Source organism: Pleuronectes platessa (assembly GCF_947347685.1).
Source record: "Pleuronectes platessa chromosome 2 unlocalized genomic scaffold, fPlePla1.1 SUPER_2_unloc_1, whole genome shotgun sequence".
Taxonomy (NCBI): Eukaryota; Metazoa; Chordata; class Actinopteri; order Pleuronectiformes; family Pleuronectidae; genus Pleuronectes; species Pleuronectes platessa.
In genome coordinates this window covers 484,783-506,862 of record NW_026518866.1, presented here as the reverse complement: position 1 = coordinate 506,862, position 22,080 = coordinate 484,783, and the positions used below count along the sequence as shown (strand labels likewise).

Sequence of the window (22,080 nt, the reverse complement as noted above, 5' to 3'; positions counted from 1 at the left end):
AGAGAGAGAGAATCATAATTGGGATAATTGCAGACATTTGTTAAAGATTTCAGGCCAAGTGACGGCAGTGAGAGAACTCTGGGTAACTGCCCAACACCTGTACAGCACACGTATGAGTGGTGTGTGTGTTAGTGTGTGTGTGTGCGTGTGTGTGTGTGTGTGTGTGTGTTCGATTGTTCCCCGTGATTAACTCTGATCTTCTGCAATCAGGGAGGTGATTAAACCTGGATTTGCTTCATTAGAATGTTTTGCATGCGTTTGAATGAGTTTGTGTGTGTGTGTGTGTGTGTGTGCGTGTGTGTGTGTTTTCACAGGAGGAACTCAAACTCACATGTTCTGATTTTTGGAGGGAGAGAAAGGAGCAGCTGTTGAAGTTGTTTAGTTGTCGTGATGAGTTGAAACAGTTAGAAAGTTTGATGAGGATGTTAATGTGAAAAGAGGAAATTTAATTTACACTTTTTATTTAGTTATTTGTTATTACAGTACTTCTTCATCTGATGAGACTGGGTTGCTCCACTTCAATTTGAAAACATTTTATTAAAAGATAATTACATTAAACTTTCTTTGATTTGTCAGTTGATGACAGCACAGCTCATATTTCAATATATACGATAGATTTATATAGATATATATTGCACTGAATCATAACTATAGTGGGACATTAGGACTTCAACTGTCCCTGAGGGGTTTTGTCAACTAGACTTTTGTCTCTTTTTTAGCCAGTGTAGAAAACAGTTATTCTCCCAGTCTCCCCGTCCCCAGTCTCGGTTACTGGTCCACTCCTCTTATCACAAGTAAACCACAGCAAACACCACATGTCAACCAAAGGGACCAAAAGGGGCCAACATTAGATTTGTGCTATTTGGACCATATTCACCATTTATCACATTTAGGTTCAAATCCAGATTAAACCACATGTTGCTTTGGGATCTTCAGGCTGATTCATTTACTTCAGCCGTGCAGCATCACACGTTCGAACACATGCAACACACTGTGGGTTCTTTCCATGACGACGTTCCCTCGGTCTCATGCCAGCGCTGCAGCGTCAGTTAGCACATGCTAACACTTACAGAGGAGCAGGGGGGGGGGGGGGGGGGGGGGGGACGTAGCATCTGACAGCTCACGTGTTGGACTCAAGTGATAGAAACCAAACATGTCGGGAGGTGGTGAGCTCGCACGGGGAAGAAGGTTGCACATAACTCCCGGTGGATATGAAAGATTCTAATATGTTTCTATGTATCTGGCTCATACACGTGCAAGTTGACACTAAAAGCTATCGTCTCACATTATCCAGCCTCCGGAGGAATCCCACATATCACAGGTTGAATATAACGTTTCTCTGTTTGGGTCGGCTGCCCCTCATGGAGCAGAAAGCTCCTTCAGAGAAGAGAAGTGGTTTCTGTGCTCGTCCTCTCAGACACAGAGGAAACCAACGGTCAAGGTCATTCAACCAAGGTCGTTTTCATTACAGAGGAAACTCCTCAAACTGTTGGTTCTCTGTGAGGTTCTGGTCCGGTCCTCTCCTCTTCTCACAGTTTCAGGTTTGTCTGAATTTCTGCTGACTCAAAACTCCAGTTAAGACCCTGTGATGGTTTTCCTCCATCAAGCAGGTTCAGTCCCTCCAGGTATTGATGATGCTCTCACAGTAATATGAGGTCATCGTGACCTTTGACCTTTCAACCACTGAAATCAGTTCCTCTTTGAATGACAGCTGGTCAAGGACAGACTTCCTATATCATGTTCAAGAGGCCAAAAACCATGTGTAATGAGGCCACTGGGACCTTGAACTTTGACCTACGACCCCCCCGATTCTAATCATTTAAATCTAAGGTGTTCTTAAGAAGACACGGCCAGAAGGTCGCAGTGACCTTGAGGTCAAAACACCAGGATCTAATCAGTCTTCTACTAAATTTAAACTATTTACTTTTCTTGTAGTATCGTGTTCACATGGTGACGTACAGTCGGACGAGTCGAGCACATCATGCATCTGGCCACTGGGTGTCGCCAGTGCAGAGATATGATTGGTCCCATCTCTCTCCTCATCTCTTTTAAAAAAACATTCAAATAAAGTTTTCTTACTTGTTGTCCTACAGAATGGCAACAACCAATCAGAAGTAAATTCCTTTTCAACTAATAATTACAAATGTACTCATACTAATAATGACTGCTCTTTCCTAATAAATGGTTTATTTTTAGCCTGTGATATACTTTGTTATCATTTATGTATTTGAATGTTTTACAGGTTATTTAAAACCTTTGATATTATAGAGAAGATTAATTTTTGTGTATAATGTTCTGTTAAATGTCCCTCGGCTGTAATAGAGTGAGAGTTGACCAGGACACGTGTTCAGAACGGAGTCTGTGCTCCGTCACCTCCGAGCTGTTTCCCTGTTGATACCAGCGACCTATAGAGCGACACACACTTCCTGCTGAGCTCTGAAACTCGACTCCTCTGTTTGTTGCTCTGGTGACTTCAGGTAGCAGCGTCTCCCGTCTTCTCTTCTTCTTCTCTCACTTTATTTGACAGAGCTGCCGCGACACATCCGGCCAAAGAAAAGCAGGTCCACATCAACACTTACCAGCCTCTGTGATCAAAGAGGAGTTTTACTGTTTTACTCTTTTCCAATAGAGCCACAGTATTATATTAGAGGTTTTATACAAATGTTATAGAGAATCTGACAGGAGACTGTTGTGAACATAAAGAGTTTCTACCTGATCTATGTCTTCATATGTAATTAGGGCCCGAGCACCGAATGGTGAGAGGCCCTATTGAATCTGTAAGGATTTTTATTAGGGCCCGAGCACCGAATGGTGAGAGGCCCTATTGAATCTGTAAGGATTTTTATTATTATTATTATTATTATTATTATTATTATTATTATTATTATTATTATTATTAGGGCCCGAGCACCGAAATCGGTGGGAGGCCCTATTGAAATTGAAATGATTATTATTATTATTATTATTATTATTTTTCTTAGCTTAAATGAATTGGCTTTTTGAGGGCTTTAATGTGCTCAAAAAGTTGTAGGAGTTTGCAGTAAATTCGAAGGCGGCGAAAATTTACGTATTCTGGAGTATTTTGAAAAGGGCGTGGCAAAATGGCTCAAGAGCGCCACCTACGGAAAAGCCCCTCATTTAGCATTCACCGATCCTCAAAAAAAACAAAGACTATTGTGTATCATGACTAGATGCACAAAAAAGTCCATCAGTGCATTATGAATAACGCAACAGGAAGCCCGCCAGTTTGACTTTAGTGGCCATTTTGGTCATATTCAATATTTTTTGTTTTAAGTACTCCTCCTACAGCTTTCATCAAATCAACTTACAATTTAGACGATCGTCATCACAACAAAATGGAGATCTAAAGTTATTGAAGGATTAAGTTTTAGCAAAACCGTCTGACCGTGGTGTGGCCTCAAAGTTTGATTAAACGCCATCAAAACACGGGCTCCTGTATCTTGGACATATTTTGTCCAATCGAGTCCAAACTATACACATAAGACAAGAGTCGCGACCTGAAGACATCGGTACAGAAATCGTGACTTAAAATCACAGCGTCCCCTGGTGGCAACAGCAAATGTCTTGTTTTTCTATGTGTTACAGTTTGATTCACTACTCGTAGGGCCTTCATTAAATCAACGTAAAAATTTGATGCATGTGTTCAAAACAAGATGAAGATCTAAAGTTAACGAAATTGCAACTTTTCATAATACTGTGTGACCGTGGTGTGGCTTCCAGTTTGAGGTATGAAAACATCTATATCTGGCAGATGTGCTGCAATATTTAGTCACTAGATGGCAGTGTCAGACCATAGTTTGTGTTATCTATGCATTAACAGACTGTGTTTACAGGGTGGCCAACTTTAGAGGAGAATTAAACCTTTTACAGCATTGCTCAAACTTTGGTTTTAGTCTCAATCGCTAAGTTCTTCCTTCATGACAACTCTGAGGGGGGTAAATTTGTTTTTAACTTCCTTGTTTAAGCGATATAGATGTTTGAAATTCACGTGACGCCACAGTGTAAGCTGTGCTGTGTGTTGTGAGTTCGGCTTTAACCAGGTACAAGTGAACGCCTCATGAAATGGCTTACACCCACATACCCAGTAAATTACACACTTTGATGTTCTGCTCCTTCTCCTGACGGTCACGGTAACGATGTCTGCGCCTCCGTTTCTGTGGTAAGTCACGTTAAGTATTTTATTTCGATGTGATTCGCAGGGTGCCTTTGAATCAGCCGTGATAGCTAAGGGACGCTAATCCGAGAGCTACATACCAGCTCAGTGTATATCAACGGGTTCGATGCGAATGCCAGCTGTTACCGAAACAACCGCCATGAACCCAGGTCCACCAAGCAGAGATAAGCGTTCGTTTATAAGGATGAATCTGAGACAGGAGACTGTGTGTCGGCTTCTTTTTCGCTAGCGCCGGAGGCTAACTAGCTCGCTAACAAGCAAGCTAACAATATCTTCGCATGGGTGCAGTAACTGTTCTTCGACTCGATTGGGGTTATTACCGACAAACACCGACATGAAACGACATGAGCGGGTCCACCCAGCAGATATAAGCGTTACTTTATGCGGATGACTCTGAGACAGGAGACTGTGTGTCGGCTTGTAAGTTAGTTTCGCTAGCGGGCTAGCGATGCTAACTGAAACCTGAGAAACCTGAGTGTTTAAAGTCACATCTGCATTGCAAGAGCAGCTGTTCAAAGGAGCAGTACGTGTCCTAAAGCTCTTTCTTCAGAGTAGTGTTGTAACGTGTTACAGTGAAAAGTAACCGTGTCTCCCACCTTCAGTATTTAAATCGTTAATCTCAGACAGACTTCACTGAATTCTTTTGTTAAATATGAGTAAATCATAGCCTTGTAACTTTACTAGAACAGACAGTGTCATACAGAATTGTAGGCTAATATGCACTACCTATTTCCTAAGCTGAAATGATTATGATCTGATTAACTTTGAATTAATATTTTATTATTACCATGTAAAAGTCTGTTAAGCAGATAACATGGCACATGTATGACTTAACATATCTGTGTATTTGTGTTCAATGTTCCTCTAGGATGTCCAGCGTGAGACACAACTTGAATCCAACCAGACTGAACACTGACTCCAGGTACAGACCTGTTTTCATTACTTACAAAGTATTGCACATAATACATAATGTGTTAAATTATAATGCAATACTTTTAATTTGAAATAGCTCCATACTAAACATTCATTGTCATGGTAGTGCACGTTTTAATCCAAAAGCATATTCAAATACATAGTTGAATATCCACCGAAAATAAGAATACACACTTTGTTCATATGTAACTCTAATAAATACTGTATAAGTTATATTTTGCTCCGGAATTGAACTGTGTTAAAGCGGTTCACATGGAAAATATATGTTCAATTATGTGAAGGGTGATTTTCATTACTATTATACTAATGGAGATTTAGCACTTGCTACACATTGTAAGAGCAGCTGTGCAAAGGAGCACTACGTATCCTAAGGCTCTTTATTCAGAGTCACGGTGTTGATGTCCTGTCACGTGTTACAGTGAAAAATAACCGTGTCTACTAGTGTTTACATCGTTAATCTCAGGCAGACTTCCCTGAATTATTTTGTTAAATATAAATACATTATAGCCTTGTAACTTTACTAGAACAGACAGTGTTCATAGAGAATTTGAAAATGATGTACACTACCTATTTCCTAAGATGAAATGATTATGATCTGATTATTTTTATGTTTCCTCTCATTTTATTAGGGACGGACGAGCCTGAAGGAAACAGCTGTGATGACCAATTGACCATGTTTTGTCTCTTATGGCAAAGCAGAAATATTAAACACTGGGTTCTTATCTAAAGTGTATCAAATCAGAAAGCAAAAGATACACATTGTTGTTATAAGTTTTTATTATTTTAACCAACCATAATGAAGATAGAAATGAATTCTTATCCATGCCACTTAGCAATGACTGCCACCACCAAACAGTTGCAGGCCATCTTTATTTAAGGGAGGAATTTAGAAATGTTGTGTAGCTTCTGATGATGATGCAGTCGTCCACGTGTTGACCACCATGTTGCTGCTGACGACGTCAGGTGCTGCAGTTCCTCATCTATGAAGAGAAGAAACGAACTGTTAAAGAATGTTTTGAGTTGTGTATGAAGCACAACAGATTTCAGATAGAACCGTTGTACTGTGGTCTGGGTTTGTATCCTAATGGTTAAATGCACATATTTTAAGTCGCTTTTGATAAAAGTACTGAAAGAAATACAACATTGTAAAAATAGATAAAATGTCTTTCTACCTCATCTGTAATATTCAAGGTGATAATCTCCCACAGAGCTATTGATAACAGTCCACATCAAGTCTCTCCACTTCCCTCAGTGTGAAAACATAATTATATAATTAATTTGAGAACTGTTTACAACACTGATGTGTGGAGATTAAAATCATATCTAAACTGTCTAATTCACTGTAAAACTCCATGACATTCGCAGGCCATCTGTAGTTAAGGGAGCAACGTATGGAGTGATGTGTAGAGGGCAGAAACTTGGACTATGGGCAGAGAAGGTCTCTGGTTCGTCTCCGGTTCGACTCCACGGAGAGACAACAAAAGACAAACCTGGATTGATCTGTCCAAAAATCCAAGAGTCTCCCTACCCTCTCTAGTGCCCCTGAGCAAGGCACCTCACTCCCCCAACATCTACTCCGTGAGCGCCGTACATGGTCGCTCACTGCTCTGTGTGTCCTGCACCAGATGGGTAAAAAGCAGAGATTAAATTTCCCTACCTGCATGAGTGTGCCTTTGCATGTCTGTGCATTTGTTTGGGACGAATAAATGGATCTTAATCTTAATCTTTTAATCTTAATCAGTTGTCTTCCAGTTGACCAGCATGAAGCTGCAAATCTCCACCATGTTGCTGCTGAGGACATCAGGAGCTGCATTAATGAGGAGCAGAAGCGCACTGTTATGAATGTTTTGTGTTGTGTATGAAGCACCACATATTTCAGATAGAACCGATGTACTGGGGTCTGGGTTTGTATACTAATGGTTAAATGCACATACTTTAAATCGCTTTTGATAAAACGTGAGAAAGAAATACAACATTGTACACAGATAAAATGTCTTTCTACCTCATCTGTAATATTCAAGGTGATGATCTCCCACAGAACTGTTGATAACAGTCCACATCAAGTCTCTCCACTTCCCTCAGTGTGAAAACATAATTATATAATTAACTGGAGAAGTGTTTACAACACTGATGTGTGGACATTATAATCTTATCTATACTGTCTAATTGACTCTACAACTCCATGACAGACTAAATTAACGATGTGAAAATAGTAATGGTGGATATATCAGCCTGTATCAGAATAATGGTGAAGAATAGTTATTATCACATGCAACTTACACATGTAGCTGTTGATATTAACTTATTAAAATAAAACAAAGTCACAGCCAAACATACGACTCTGCAGTTAACTTGCTTCAATGTGTTCATTAGACGTGTTAAATAAACTAACTTTTATAACAATTTTATATTAAAAAAGCCTTGAGGCATGTAAGTATATGGTGCTAGTTAAAGCAATAGGTTTGGTTGTATGGTTTCAAGGTTACTTACCTCTAGTTCATAGAGCCTCCTGCTGGCTACAGGAAGTGAAGCAATAATCCTTGCCGCAGTGCACAAACGCATGCAACGCAGAGACGAGCGCTTGGTCATTGAACGTTCTCTCTTCACCGACCGCAACAGAATAGAAATTGCCTGTGCTCGGGCCCGTTAGTGCTACAACGTAGCCCTAGTTAGGGCCCGAGCACCGAATGGTGAGAGGCCCTATTGAATCTGTAAGGATTTTTATTATTATTATTATTATTATTATTATTATTATTATTATTATTTCCCTTTGGGGGGCTTTTTCAGGGTCTAGACATGCTCAAAAAGTTATGAAACTTTGCAGGAAATTCAAGGTCTGCGGATATTTTAGTATTCTGGAGTAATTGGAATTGGGCGTGGCAAAATGGCTCTACAGCGCCCCCTGGAACCAGCCCCTAGGTTTCCACATAACGGATTTTCATCAAAATCTGGATATAGGTGTATCGTGACCAGTCATGAAAAAAAGTCTCATGGAGCATTATGAAAAACGCAACAGGAAGTCCGCCATTTTGCTTTTAGTGGCCATTTTGGCAATATCCCACATTTTTACTTTTACGTACTTGTCCCAGGGCTTTCATCAGATCAACTTCAAATTCAGATGAGTGTCATCACAACAAGATGGAGATAAAAAATGATTGAGGGATTTTTTTTTTATCACACCGTGTGACCGTGGCATGGCATTAAAAATTGGTTACACGCCATCAAAACACGGGCATCTGTATCTCGGACATACATGTTCCAATCAAGTCCAAACTAAACATGTAAGACAATAGTCCCCGCCTGATGACATCTATGCATAAATGATGACTTAAAACCGCAGCGCCCCCTGGTGGCAACAGGAAATGTCTTGTTTTTTGCTTGTCTTACACTTGGATGAATTTCTCCTCATCCACTGACCTCAACCATGTCAAACTGTATCAAATGGGTCCCAAGACATTGACAATGAAGACATAAGATTACCGTGACTTTTCGTCAAACGCCATATGAATGGCGTGGCATTAAAGTTCATCAACTCGCCGTGAAACACGAAATTGCTGTAACTTCAGTGTTCATGATTCTATCTCTCTCAAACTACATGTGTGTAACAACAGCCCCCCCCTGAAGATATTCATATGGTTTTAAGAAATGGGCGTGGCAAAAAAACTGACCAGCGCCCCCTATAGGGCAACCCCGGCACTACGATGGCCGACATTTATACAAATCTATCGGGACATGTGTCGTTTCATAACAAACAAAAAAATATCTTGGATAGGTATGCTTGACCAAACAGGGAGGCCGCCATTTTGGATTAAGTGGCCATTTTTTTTCCATATTCCACATTTTTACTTGATGCACTTGTCCCAGGGCTTTCATCAGATTAACTTCAAATTAAGATCAGTGCCATCACAACAAGATGGAGATAAAAAGTGATTAAGAGATTGACCTTTCGTCACACCGTGTGACCGTGGCGTGGCGTCTTGAGTTTGATTAAACGCCATCAAAACACGAGGTTCTGTATCTCGGACATACATTGTCCAATCGAGTCCAAACTAGACATGTAAGACAAGGGTGCCATCCTGATGACATCTACACAGAAATTATGACTTGAAATTACAGCGCCCCCTGGTGGCTACAGGAAGTGACATGTTTTATACTTTGATGAACTGCTCCTGGCTGCTTTAAGATATACAGCTCAAATGAGCTCAGTCAAGTCATTGAATCAAGGTCAGAATTGTGACATTTCCTCAAACCATGTAAACATTGATGTTTGGCGAAGGATCATCCTTCGCCAAAGGACACGATGTTTTCATAAGTCCACTGTGCATTGTCCTATCACTACCAAACTTCTGTCACATGATAAGAGTACAAGCCTGAACAGCTCTATGTGTCAATATTTCCTCAGTGTCATAGCGCCACCTACTGATTCGCCAGGAAACAGGAAGTACTTTGTTAATCCACTCTGCATTATCCAACCGGCTCCAAACTACTGACCTATGATCACAATACTGATCTGAACAGCTCCACATATAAATATTAGTTCAGGGTCAGAGCGCCACCTACTGATCAGTGTGAAAATTAAGTTGTGTTAACATTGTCTGATTGACACAAAATTGCTCACGCTGTATCAGAGCGCCTACATGAACAGATATATATGTCTGTGCGTAATAATAGTGATGGCGCCACCTACTGGCAAACCTACTGCCGCAGAGCGCATTTAACGTGGAGAAGTGCATGCTCGATCGATGATGTGCGCTTGGTCATCGATCGCTCTCTCCACCGACCGCAACAGGCTTCAACGTGCGGGTGCTCGGGCCCGCAAGTGCTACAACGTAGCCCTAGTTATTAGGGCCCGAGCACCGAATGGTGAGAGGCCCTATTGAATCTGTAAGGATTTTTATTATTAGGGCCCGAGCACCGAATGGTGAGAGGCCCTATTGAATCTGTAAGGATTTTTATTATTATTATTATTATTATTATTATTATTATTATTATTTCCCTTTGGGGGGCTTTTTCAGGGTCTAGACATGCTCAAAAAGTTATGAAACTTTGCAGGAAATTCAAGGTCTGCGGATATTTTAGTATTCTGGAGTAATTGGAATTGGGCGTGGCAAAATGGCTCTACAGCGCCCCCTGGAACCAGCCCCTAGGTTTCCACATAACGGATTTTCATCAAAATCTGGATATAGGTGTATCGTGACCAGTCATGAAAAAAAGTCTCATGGAGCATTATGAAAAACGCAACAGGAAGTCCGCCATTTTGCTTTTAGTGGCCATTTTGGCAATATCCCACATTTTTACTTTTACGTACTTGTCCCAGGGCTTTCATCAGATCAACTTCAAATTCAGATGAGTGTCATCACAACAAGATGGAGATAAAAAATGATTGAGGGATTTTTTTTTTATCACACCGTGTGACCGTGGCATGGCGTTAAAAATTGGTTACACGCCATCAAAACACGGGCATCTGTATCTCGGACATACATGTTCCAATCAAGTCCAAACTAGACATGTAAGACAATAGTCCCCGCCTGATGACATCTATGCATAAATGATGACTTAAAACCGCAGCGCCCCCTGGTGGCAACAGGAAATGTCTTGTTTTTTGCTTGTCTTACACTTGGATGAATTTCTCCTCATCCACTGACCTCAACCATGTCAAACTGTATCAAATGGGTCCCAAGACATTGACAATGAAGACATAAGATTACCGTGACTTTTCGTCAAACGCCATATGAATGGCGTGGCATTAAAGTTCATCAACTCGCCGTGAAACACGAAATTGCTGTAACTTCAGTGTTCATGATTCTATCTCTCTCAAACTACATGTGTGTAACAACAGCCCCCCCCTGAAGATATTCATATGGTTTTAAGAAATGGGCGTGGCAAAAAAACTGACCAGCGCCCCCTATAGGGCAACCCCGGCACTACGATGGCCGACATTTATACAAATCTATCGGGACATGTGTCGTTTCATAACAAACAAAAAAATATCTTGGATAGGTATGCTTGACCAAACAGGGAGGCCGCCATTTTGGATTAAGTGGCCATTTTTTTTCCATATTCCACATTTTTACTTGATGCACTTGTCCCAGGGCTTTCATCAGATTAACTTCAAATTAAGATCAGTGCCATCACAACAAGATGGAGATAAAAAGTGATTAAGAGATTGACCTTTCGTCACACCGTGTGACCGTGGCGTGGCGTCTTGAGTTTGATTAAACGCCATCAAAACACGAGGTTCTGTATCTCGGACATACATTGTCCAATCGAGTCCAAACTAGACATGTAAGACAAGGGTGCCATCCTGATGACATCTACACAGAAATTATGACTTGAAATTACAGCGCCCCCTGGTGGCTACAGGAAGTGACATGTTTTATACTTTGATGAACTGCTCCTGGCTGATTTACAATATACAGCTCAAATCAGATCAGTCAAGTCATTAGATCATGGTCAGAATTGTGACGTTTCCTCAAACCGTGTAAACATTGATGTGCGGCGAAGGATTTTCCTTCGCCAAAGGACACGATGTTATCATAACTCCACTGTGCATTGTCCTATCACTACAAAACTTCTGTCACATGGTCAGAGTCCAAGCCTGAACAGCTCTATGTGTCAATATTTCCTCAGTGTCATAGCGCCACCTACTGATTCGCCAGGAAACAGGAAGTACTTTGTTAATCCACTCTGCATTATCCAACCGGCTCCAAACTACTGACCTATGATCACAATACTATTCTGAACAGCTCCACATATAAATATTAGTTCAGGGTAATAGCGCCACCTACTGATCAGTGTGAAAATTAAGTTGTGTTAACATTGTCCAAAAGGGAAGTCTGGGGCCCCCTGCTTGAGCTGCTCCCCCCGCGACCCGACCCCGGATAAGCGGATGACGATGAGATGAGATGAGAGAGAACATTGTCCAATTGACACAAAATTGCTCACGCTACATCAGAGCGCCTACATGAACAGATATATATGTCTGTGCGTAATAATAGTGATGGCGCCACCTACTGGCAAACCTACTGCCGCAGAGCGCAAAACGCATTTAACGTGGAGAAGTGCATGCTCGATCGATGATGTGCGCTTGGTCATCGATCGCTCTCTCCACCGACCGCAACAGGCTTCAACGTGCGGGTGCTCGGGCCCGCAAGTGCTACAACGTAGCCCTAGTTCTTATTATTCTCCGAACAATGAATTGGCTTTTTGAGGGCTTCAACGTGCTCAAAAAGTTTTTAAACTTTCCAGTAAATTAGAGAGTGGTGAAAATTTACGTAATCTGGAGTATTTGGAAATGGGCGTGGCAAAACGGCTCAACAGCGCCCCCTGGAACCAGCCCTTAGGTTTCCACATAAGCGATTTTCACCAAAATCTAGACACTGGTGTAACGTGAATAATCATAGAAAAAAGTCTCTTGGAGCATTATGAAAAACGCAACAGGAAGCCCGCCATTTTGGATTTAGTGGCCATTTTGGCCAAATTCAACATTTTTAGTTTAATGTACTTGTCGTAGAGCTTTCATCAGATCAACTTAAAAATTAGACGCGTGTCATCACAACAAGATTGAGAAAAAAACTGATCAACGGAATTTTTTTCCGTCACTTCGTGTGACCGTGGCGTGTCGTCAAAGTTTGGTTCCACGCCATCAAAACACGAGCATCTGTATCTCGAACATACATGGTCCAATCAAGTCCAAACTAGACATGTAAGAGAAGAGTCCCGGCCTGATGACATCTACACAGAAATAATGACTTAAAATCACAGCGCCCCCTGGTGGCACCAGGAAATGTCTTGTTTTTTGCTTGTCTTACACTTGGATGTATTCCTCCTCATCCACTGACCTCAACCATGTCAAACTGTATCAAATGGGTCTCAAGACATTGATAATGAAGGCATAAGATAACTGTGCTTTTTCGTCAAACGCCATATTAATGGCGTGGCATCAAAGTTCATCAACTCGCCGCGAAACACGAAATTGCTCTAACTTCAGTGTTCATGGTTCTATCTCACTCAAACTACATGTGTGCAACAACATCCCCCCCCTGAAGATTTTCATATGGTTTTAAGGAATGGGCGTGGCAAAATAACTGACTAGCGCCCCCTAACGGGCAGCCCCGGCACTAAGATTGGCCGACATGTACAAAAATCGATTTGGGCATGTGTCTTTTCATAACAAACAAATAAGTCTCTTGGATAGATATACTAGACTAAACAGGAAGCCCACCATTTTGGATTTAGTGGCCATTTTAGCCCTATTCCACATTTTTACTTTGATTTACTTGTCGTAGAGCTTTCATCAGATCAACTTCAAATTCAGATGAGTGTCATCACAACAAGATTGAGATAAAGACTGATTAAGGGATTTTTTTCCCTTCACACCGTGTGACCGTGGCGTGGCATTAAAGTTTGGTTACACGCCATCAAAACACGAGCATCTGTATCTCGAACATACATGGTCCAATCAAGTCCAAACTAGACATGTAAGACAAGAATTTCGGCCTGATGACATCTACACAGAAATTATGACTTGAAATCACAGCGCCCCCTGGTGGCAACATGAAGTGACATGTTTTATACTTTGATGAACTGCTCCTGGCTGCTTTAAGATATACAGCTCAAATGAGCTCAGTCAAGTCATTGAATCAAGGTCAGAATTGTGACATTTCCTCAAACCATGTAAACATTGATGTTTGGCGAAGGATCATCCTTCGCCAAAGGACACGATGTTTTCATAAGTCCACTGTGCATTGTCCTATCACTACCAAACTTCTGTCACATGATAAGAGTACAAGCCTGAACAGCTCTATGTGTCAATATTTCCTCAGTGTCATAGCGCCACCTACTGATTCTCCAGGAAACAGGAAGTACTTTGTTAATCCACTCTGCATTATCCAACCGGCTCCAAACTACTGACCTATGATCACAATACTGATCTGAACAGCTCCACATATAAATATTAGTTCAGGGTCATAGCGCCACCTACTGATCAGTGTGAAAATTAAGTTGTGTTAACATTGTCCAATTGACACAAAATTGCTCACGCTACATCAGAGCGCCTACATGAACAGATATATATGTCTGTGCGTAATAATAGTGATGGCGCCACCTACTGGCAAACCTACTGCCGCAGAGCGCAAAACGCATGCAACGTGGAGAAGTGCATGCTCGATCGATGATGTGCGCTTGGTCATCGATCGCTCTCTCCACCGACCGCAACAGGCTTCAACGTGCGGGTGCTCGGGCCCGCAAGTGCTACAACGTAGCCCTAGTTATTATTATTATTATTATTTCCCTTTGGGGGGCTTTTTCAGGGTCTAGACATGCTCAAAAAGTTATGAAACTTTGCAGGAAATTCAAGGTCTGCGGATATTTTAGTATTCTGGAGTAATTGGAATTGGGCGTGGCAAAATGGCTCTACAGCGCCCCCTGGAACCAGCCCCTAGGTTTCCACATAACGGATTTTCATCAAAATCTGGATATAGGTGTATCGTGACCAGTCATGAAAAAAAGTCTCATGGAGCATTATGAAAAATGCAACAGGAAGTCCGCCATTTTGCTTTTAGTGGCCATTTTGGCAATATCCCACATTTTTACTTTTACGTACTTGTCCCAGGGCTTTCATCAGATCAACTTCAAATTCAGATGAGTTTCATCACAACAAGATGGAGATAAAAAATGATTGAGGGATTTTTTTTTTATCACACCGTGTGACCGTGGCATGGCGTTAAAAATTGGTTACACGCCATCAAAACACGGGCATCTGTATCTCGGACATACATGTTCCAATCAAGTCCAAACTAGACATGTAAGACAATAGTCCCCGCCTGATGACATCTATGCATAAATGATGACTTAAAACCGCAGCGCCCCCTGGTGGCAACAGGAAATGTCTTGTTTTTTGCTTGTCTTACACTTGGATGAATTTCTCCTCATCCACTGACCTCAACCATGTCAAACTGTATCAAATGGGTCCCAAGACATTGACAATGAAGACATAAGATTACCGTGACTTTTCGTCAAACGCCATATGAATGGCGTGGCATTAAAGTTCATCAACTCGCCGTGAAACACGAAATTGCTGTAACTTCAGTGTTCATGATTCTATCTCTCTCAAACTACATGTGTGTAACAACAGCCCCCCCCTGAAGATATTCATATGGTTTTAAGAAATGGGCGTGGCAAAAAAACTGACCAGCGCCCCCTATAGGGCAACCCCGGCACTACGATGGCCGACATTTATACAAATCTATCGGGACATGTGTCGTTTCATAACAAACAAAAAAATATCTTGGATAGGTATGCTTGACCAAACAGGGAGGCCGCCATTTTGGATTAAGTGGCCATTTTTTTTCCATATTCCACATTTTTACTTGATGCACTTGTCCCAGGGCTTTCATCAGATTAACTTCAAATTAAGATCAGTGCCATCACAACAAGATGGAGATAAAAAGTGATTAAGAGATTGACCTTTCGTCACACCGTGTGACCGTGGCGTGGCGTCTTGAGTTTGATTAAACGCCATCAAAACACGAGGTTCTGTATCTCGGACATACATTGTCCAATCGAGTCCAAACTAGACATGTAAGACAAGGGTGCCATCCTGATGACATCTACACAGAAATTATGACTTGAAATTACAGCGCCCCCTGGTGGCTACAGGAAGTGACATGTTTTATACTTTGATGAACTGCTCCTGGCTGATTTACAATATACAGCTCAAATCAGATCAGTCAAGTCATTAGATCATGGTCAGAATTGTGACGTTTCCTCAAACCGTGTAAACATTGATGTGCGGCGAAGGATTTTCCTTCGCCAAAGGACACGATGTTATCATAACTCCACTGTGCATTGTCCTATCACTACAAAACTTCTGTCACATGGTCAGAGTCCAAGCCTGAACAGCTCTATGTGTCAATATTTCCTCAGTGTCATAGCGCCACCTACTGATTTGCCAGGAAACAGGAAGTACTTTGTTAATCCACTCTGCATTATCCAACCGGCTCCAAACTACTGACCTATGATCACAATACTGATCTGAACAGCTCCACATATAAATATTAGTTCAGGGTCAGAGCGCCACCTACTGATCAGTGTGAAAATTAAGTTGTGTTAACATTGTCCGATTGACACAAAATTGCTCACGCTACATCAGAGCGCCTACATGAACAGATATATATGTCTGTGCGTAATAATAGTGATGGCGCCACCTACTGGCAAACCTACTGCCGCAGAGCGCAAAACGCATTTCACGTGGAGAAGTGCATGCTCGATCGATGATGTGCGCTTGGTCATCGATCGCTCTCTCCACCGACCGCAACAGGCTTCAACGTGCGGGTGCTCGGGCCCGCAAGTGCTACAACGTAGCCCTAGTTATTCTTATTATTCTCCGAACAATGAATTGGCTTTTTGAGGGCTTCAACGTGCTCAAAAAGTTTTTAAACTTTCCAGTAAATTAGAGAGTGGTGAAAATTTACGTAATCTGGAGTATTTGGAAATGGGCGTGGCAAAACGGCTCAACAGCGCCCCCTGGAACCAGCCCTTAGGTTTCCACATAAGCGATTTTCACCAAAATCTAGACACTGGTGTAACGTGAATAATCATAGAAAAAAGTCTCTTGGAGCATTATGAAAAACACAACAGGAAGCCCGCCATTTTGGATTTAGTGGCCATTTTGGCCAAATTCCACATTTTTAGTTTAATGTACTTGTCGTAGAGCTTTCATCAGATCAACTTAAAAATTAGACGCGTGTCATCACAACAAGATTGAGAAAAAAAATGATTAACGGAATTTTTTTCCGTCACTTCGTGTGACCGTGGCGTGTCGTCAAAGTTTGGTTCCACGCCATCAAAACACGGGCATCTGTATCTCGAACATACATGGTCCAATCAAGTCCAAACTAGACATGTAAGAGAAGAGTCTTGGCCTGATGACATCTACACAGAAATAATGACTTAAAATCACAGCGCCCCCTGGTGGCACCAGGAAATGTCTTGTTTTTTGCTTGTCTTACACTTGGATGTATTCCTCCTCATCCACTGACCTCAACCATGTCAAACTGTACCAAATGGGTCTCAAGACATTGATAATGAAGGCATAAGATAACTGTGCCTTTTCGTCAAACGCCATATTAATGGCGTGGCATCAAAGTTCATCAACTCGCCGCGAAACACGAAATTGCTCTAACTTCAGTGTTCATGGCTCTATCTCACTCAAACTACATGTGTGCAACAACATCCCCCCCCTGAAGATTTTCATATGGTTTTAAGGAATGGGCGTGTCAAAATAACTGACTAGCGCCCCCTAACGGGCAGCCCCGGCACTAAGATTGGCCGACATGTACAAAAATCGATTTGGGCATGTGTCTTTTCATAACAAACAAATAAGTCTCTTGGATAGATATACTAGACTAAACAGGAAGCCCACCATTTTGGATTTAGTGGCCATTTTAGCCCTATTCCACATTTTTACTTTGATTTACTTGTCGTAGAGCTTTCATCAGATCAACTTCAAATTCAGATGAGTGTCATCACAACAAGATTGAGATAAAGACTGATTAAGGGATTTTTTTCCCTTCACACCGTGTGACCGTGGCGTGGCATTAAAGTTTGGTTACACGCCATCAAAATACGAGCATCTGTATCTCGAACATACATGGTCCAATCAAGTCCAAACTAGACATGTAAGACAAGAGTTTCGGCCTGATGACATCTACACAGAAATTATGACTTGAAATCACAGCGCCCCCTGGTGGCAACATGAATTGACATGTTTTATTCTTTGATGAACTGCTCCTGGCTGCTTTAAGATATACAGCTCAAATGAGCTCAGTCAAGTCATTGAATCAAGGTCAGAATTGTGACATTTCCTCAAACCATTTAAACATTGAGGTGCGGCGAAGGATCATCCTTCGCCAAAGGACACGATGTTTTCATAATTCCACTGTGCATTGTCCTATCACTACCAAACTTCTGTCACATGATAAGAGTACAAGCCTGAACAGCTCTATGTGTCAATATTTCCTCAGTGTCATAGCGCCACCTACTGATTATCCATGAAACAGGAAGTACTTTGTTAATCCAAACTGCCTTATCCAACCGGCTCCAAACTTCTGACCTATGATCACAATCCTGATCTGAACAGCTCCATATATAAACATTAGTTTAGGGTCATAGCGCCACCTACTGATCAGTGTGAAAATTACATTGTGGTAAAATTGTCCAATTGACACAAAATTGCTCACGCTACATCAGAGCGGCTACTTGAACAGATATATATGTCTGTGCGTAAGAATAGTGATGGCGCCACCTACTGGCAAACCTACTGCCACAGAGCGCAAAACGCATTTAACGTGGAGAAGTGCATGCTCGATCGATGATGTGCGCTTGGTAATCGATCGCTCTCTCCACCGACCGCAACAGGCTTCAACGTGCGGGTGCTCGGGCCCGCAAGTGCTACAACGTAGCCCTAGTTAGGGCCCGAGCACCAAAATCGGTGAGAGGACCTATTGAAATTGAAAAGATTATTATTATTATTATTTTTCTTCGCTCAGTGAATTGGCTTTTTGAGGGCTTTAACGTGCTCAAAAAGTTTCTAAAGTGTACAGTAAATTAGAAATGTGCGCAAGTTTACGTATTCTGAAGTATTTGGGAACGGGTGTGTCAAAACCGCTCAATAGCGCCACCTACGGAAAAGCCCCTCATTTAGCATTCACCGATCATCAAAAAAAACAAAGACTATTGTGTATCATGACTAGATGCACAAAAAAGTCCATCAGTGCATTATGAATAACGCAACAGGAAGCCCGCCAGTTTGACTTTAGTGGCCATTTTGGTCATATTCGATATTTTTTCTTTTAAGTACTCCTCCTACAGCTTTCATCAAATCAACTTACAATTTAGACGATCGTCATCACAACAAAATGGAGATCTAAAGTTATTGAAGGATTAAGTTTTAGCAAAACCGTCTGACCGTGGTGTGGCCTCAAAGTTTGATTAAACGCCATCAAAACACAGGCTCCTGTATCTTGGACATATTTTGTCCAATCGAGTCCAAACTATACACATAAGACAAGAGTCGCGACCTGAAGACATCGGTACAGAAATCGTGACTTAAAATCACAGCGTCCCCTGGTGGCAACAGCAAATGTCTTGTTTTTCTATGTCTTACAGTTTGACTCACTTCTCGTAGGGCCTTCATCAAATCAACGTAAAAATTTGATGCATGTGTACAAAACAAGATGAAGATCTAAAGTTATCAAAATTTAAACTTTTCATCAATCTGTGTGACCGTGGTGAGGCTTATAAATTTGATAAACAAAATGAAAACACCATGTCTGTAGTTAATGGTCCAACACTGCTCTCTAGTGACTTAATATTGAATTACACCTGTAGTGCCAATATTAAGGCACCAGAGGTCAGTGTAACACCATGGTTTGATCAAGACACAAAATGTAACTATTGAAAAAGCCATTTCGTCCCCTCTTCCCCCAATTTAAATCTGTCTGGAGCCGCACAACATATTTGATAACACAGGTTATAAAGTTATATATATACACATATATATATATAGTTATACAATATATATAAAAACTATAGTTTGTTGCATTTATTAAATAACAGAACGACAATAAAGACAACTGTTGACATTTAACTGGTATTTTTACCTGCTACAAAATAGGAAAACACCATACTCTGACCATGGCGTGGAGTCAAAGTCTGATCACATGCCATCAAAACACGAGCGTCTGTATCTTGGACATATTTGGTCCAATCAACTCCAAACTAGACATGTAAGACAAGAGTCGCGATCTGATGACATCTACAAGGACACCATGACTTAAAATCCTAGCGCCACCTGCTGGCTACAGGAAGTGAAGAGTTTATTCTTGCTGCAGAGCTTAAAACGCACGCAAGGCAGAGACGTGCGCTTGGTCATCGATCGCTCTCTCTTCCCCGACCGCAACAGACTTGAAATTGCCTGTGCTCGGGCCCGTTAGTGCTACAACGTAGCCCTAGTTATTATTATTTCCCTTTGGGGGGCTTTTTCAGGGTCTAGACATGCTCAAAAAGTTATGAAACTTTGCAGGAAATTCAAGGTCTGCGGATATTTTAGTATTCTGGAGTAATTGGAATTGGGCGTGGCAAAATGGCTCTACAGCGCCCCCTGGAACCAGCCCCTAGGTTTCCACATAACGGATTTTCATCAAAATCTGGATATAGGTGTATCGTGACCAGTCATGAAAAAAAGTCTCATGGAGCATTATGAAAAACGCAACAGGAAGTCCGCCATTTTGCTTTTAGTGGCCATTTTGGCAATATCCCACATTTTTACTTTTACGTACTTGTCCCAGGGCTTTCATCAGATCAACTTCAAATTCAGATGAGTGTCATCACAACAAGATGGAGATAAAAAATGATTGAGGGATTTTTTTTTTATCACACCGTGTGACCGTGGCATGGCGTTAAAAATTGGTTACACGCCATCAAAACACGGGCATCTGTATCTCGGACATACATGTTCCAATCAAGTCCAAACTAGACATATAAGACAATAGTCCCCGCCTGATGACATCTATGCATAAATGATGACTTAAAACCGCAGCGCCCCCTGGTGGCAACAGGAAATGTCTTGTTTTTTGCTTGTCTTACACTTGGATGAATTTCTCCTCATCCACTGACCTCAACCATGTCAAACTGTATCAAATGGGTCCCAAGACATTGACAATGAAGACATAAGATTACCGTGACTTTTCGTCAAACGCCATATGAATGGCGTGGCATTAAAGTTCATCAACTCGCCGTGAAACACGAAATTGCTGTAACTTCAGTGTTCATGATTCTATCTCTCTCAAACTACATGTGTGTAACAACAGCCCCCCCCTGAAGATATTCATATGGTTTTAAGAAATGGGCGTGGCAAAAAAACTGACCAGCGCCCCCTATAGGGCAACCCCGGCACTACGATGGCCGACATTTATACAAATCTATCGGGACATGTGTCGTTTCATAACAAACAAAAAAATATCTTGGATAGGTATGCTTGACCAAACAGGGAGGCCGCCATTTTGGATTAAGTGGCCATTTTTTTTCCATATTCCACATTTTTACTTGATGCACTTGTCCCAGGGCTTTCATCAGATTAACTTCAAATTAAGATCAGTGCCATCACAACAAGATGGAGATAAAAACTGATTAAGAGATTGACCTTTCGTCACACCGTGTGACCGTGGCGTGGCGTCTTGAGTTTGATTAAACGCCATCAAAACACGAGGTTCTGTATCTCGGACATACATTGTCCAATCGAGTCCAAACTAGACATGTAAGACAAGGGTGCCATCCTGATGACATCTACACAGAAATTATGACTTGAAATTACAGCGCCCCCTGGTGGCTACAGGAAGTGACATGTTTTATACTTTGATAAACTGCTCCTGGCTGCTTTAAGATATACAGCTCAAATGAGCTCAGTCAAGTCATTGAATCAAGGTCAGAATTGTGACATTTCCTCAAACCATGTAAACATTGATGTTTGGCGAAGGATCATCCTTCGCCAAAGGACACGATGTTTTCATAAGTCCACTGTGCATTGTCCTATCACTACCAAACTTCTGTCACATGATAAGAGTACAAGCCTGAACAGTTCTATGTGTCAATATTTCCTCAGTGTCATAGCGCCACCTACTGATTCGCCAGGAAACAGGAAGTACTTTGTTAATCCACTCTGCATTATCCAACCGGCTCCAAACTACTGACCTATGATCACAATACTAATCTGAACAGCTCCACATATAAATATTAGTTCAGGGTCATAGCGCCACCTACTGATCAGTGTGAATATTAAGTTGTGTTAACATTGTCCGATTGACACAAAATTGCTCACGCTACATCAGAGCGCCTACATGAACAGATAAATAGATGTCTGTGCGTAATAATAGTGATGGCGCCACCTACTG

The 22,080-nt window shown here is 41.5% G+C and overlaps 1 long non-coding RNA gene across 1 annotated transcript; it reads left to right on the top strand.

Moving 5' to 3' along the window:
• The first annotated feature begins 3,030 nt into the window (after nt 1–3,030).
• Nucleotides 3,031–7,083, top strand: LOC128436257 (uncharacterized). The gene is made up of 2 exons (XR_008337993.1): nt 3,031–5,117; nt 5,758–7,083. It is a non-coding gene; the product is annotated as an uncharacterized LOC128436257 (long non-coding RNA).
• Nucleotides 7,084–22,080: the final 14,997 nt, after the last annotated feature.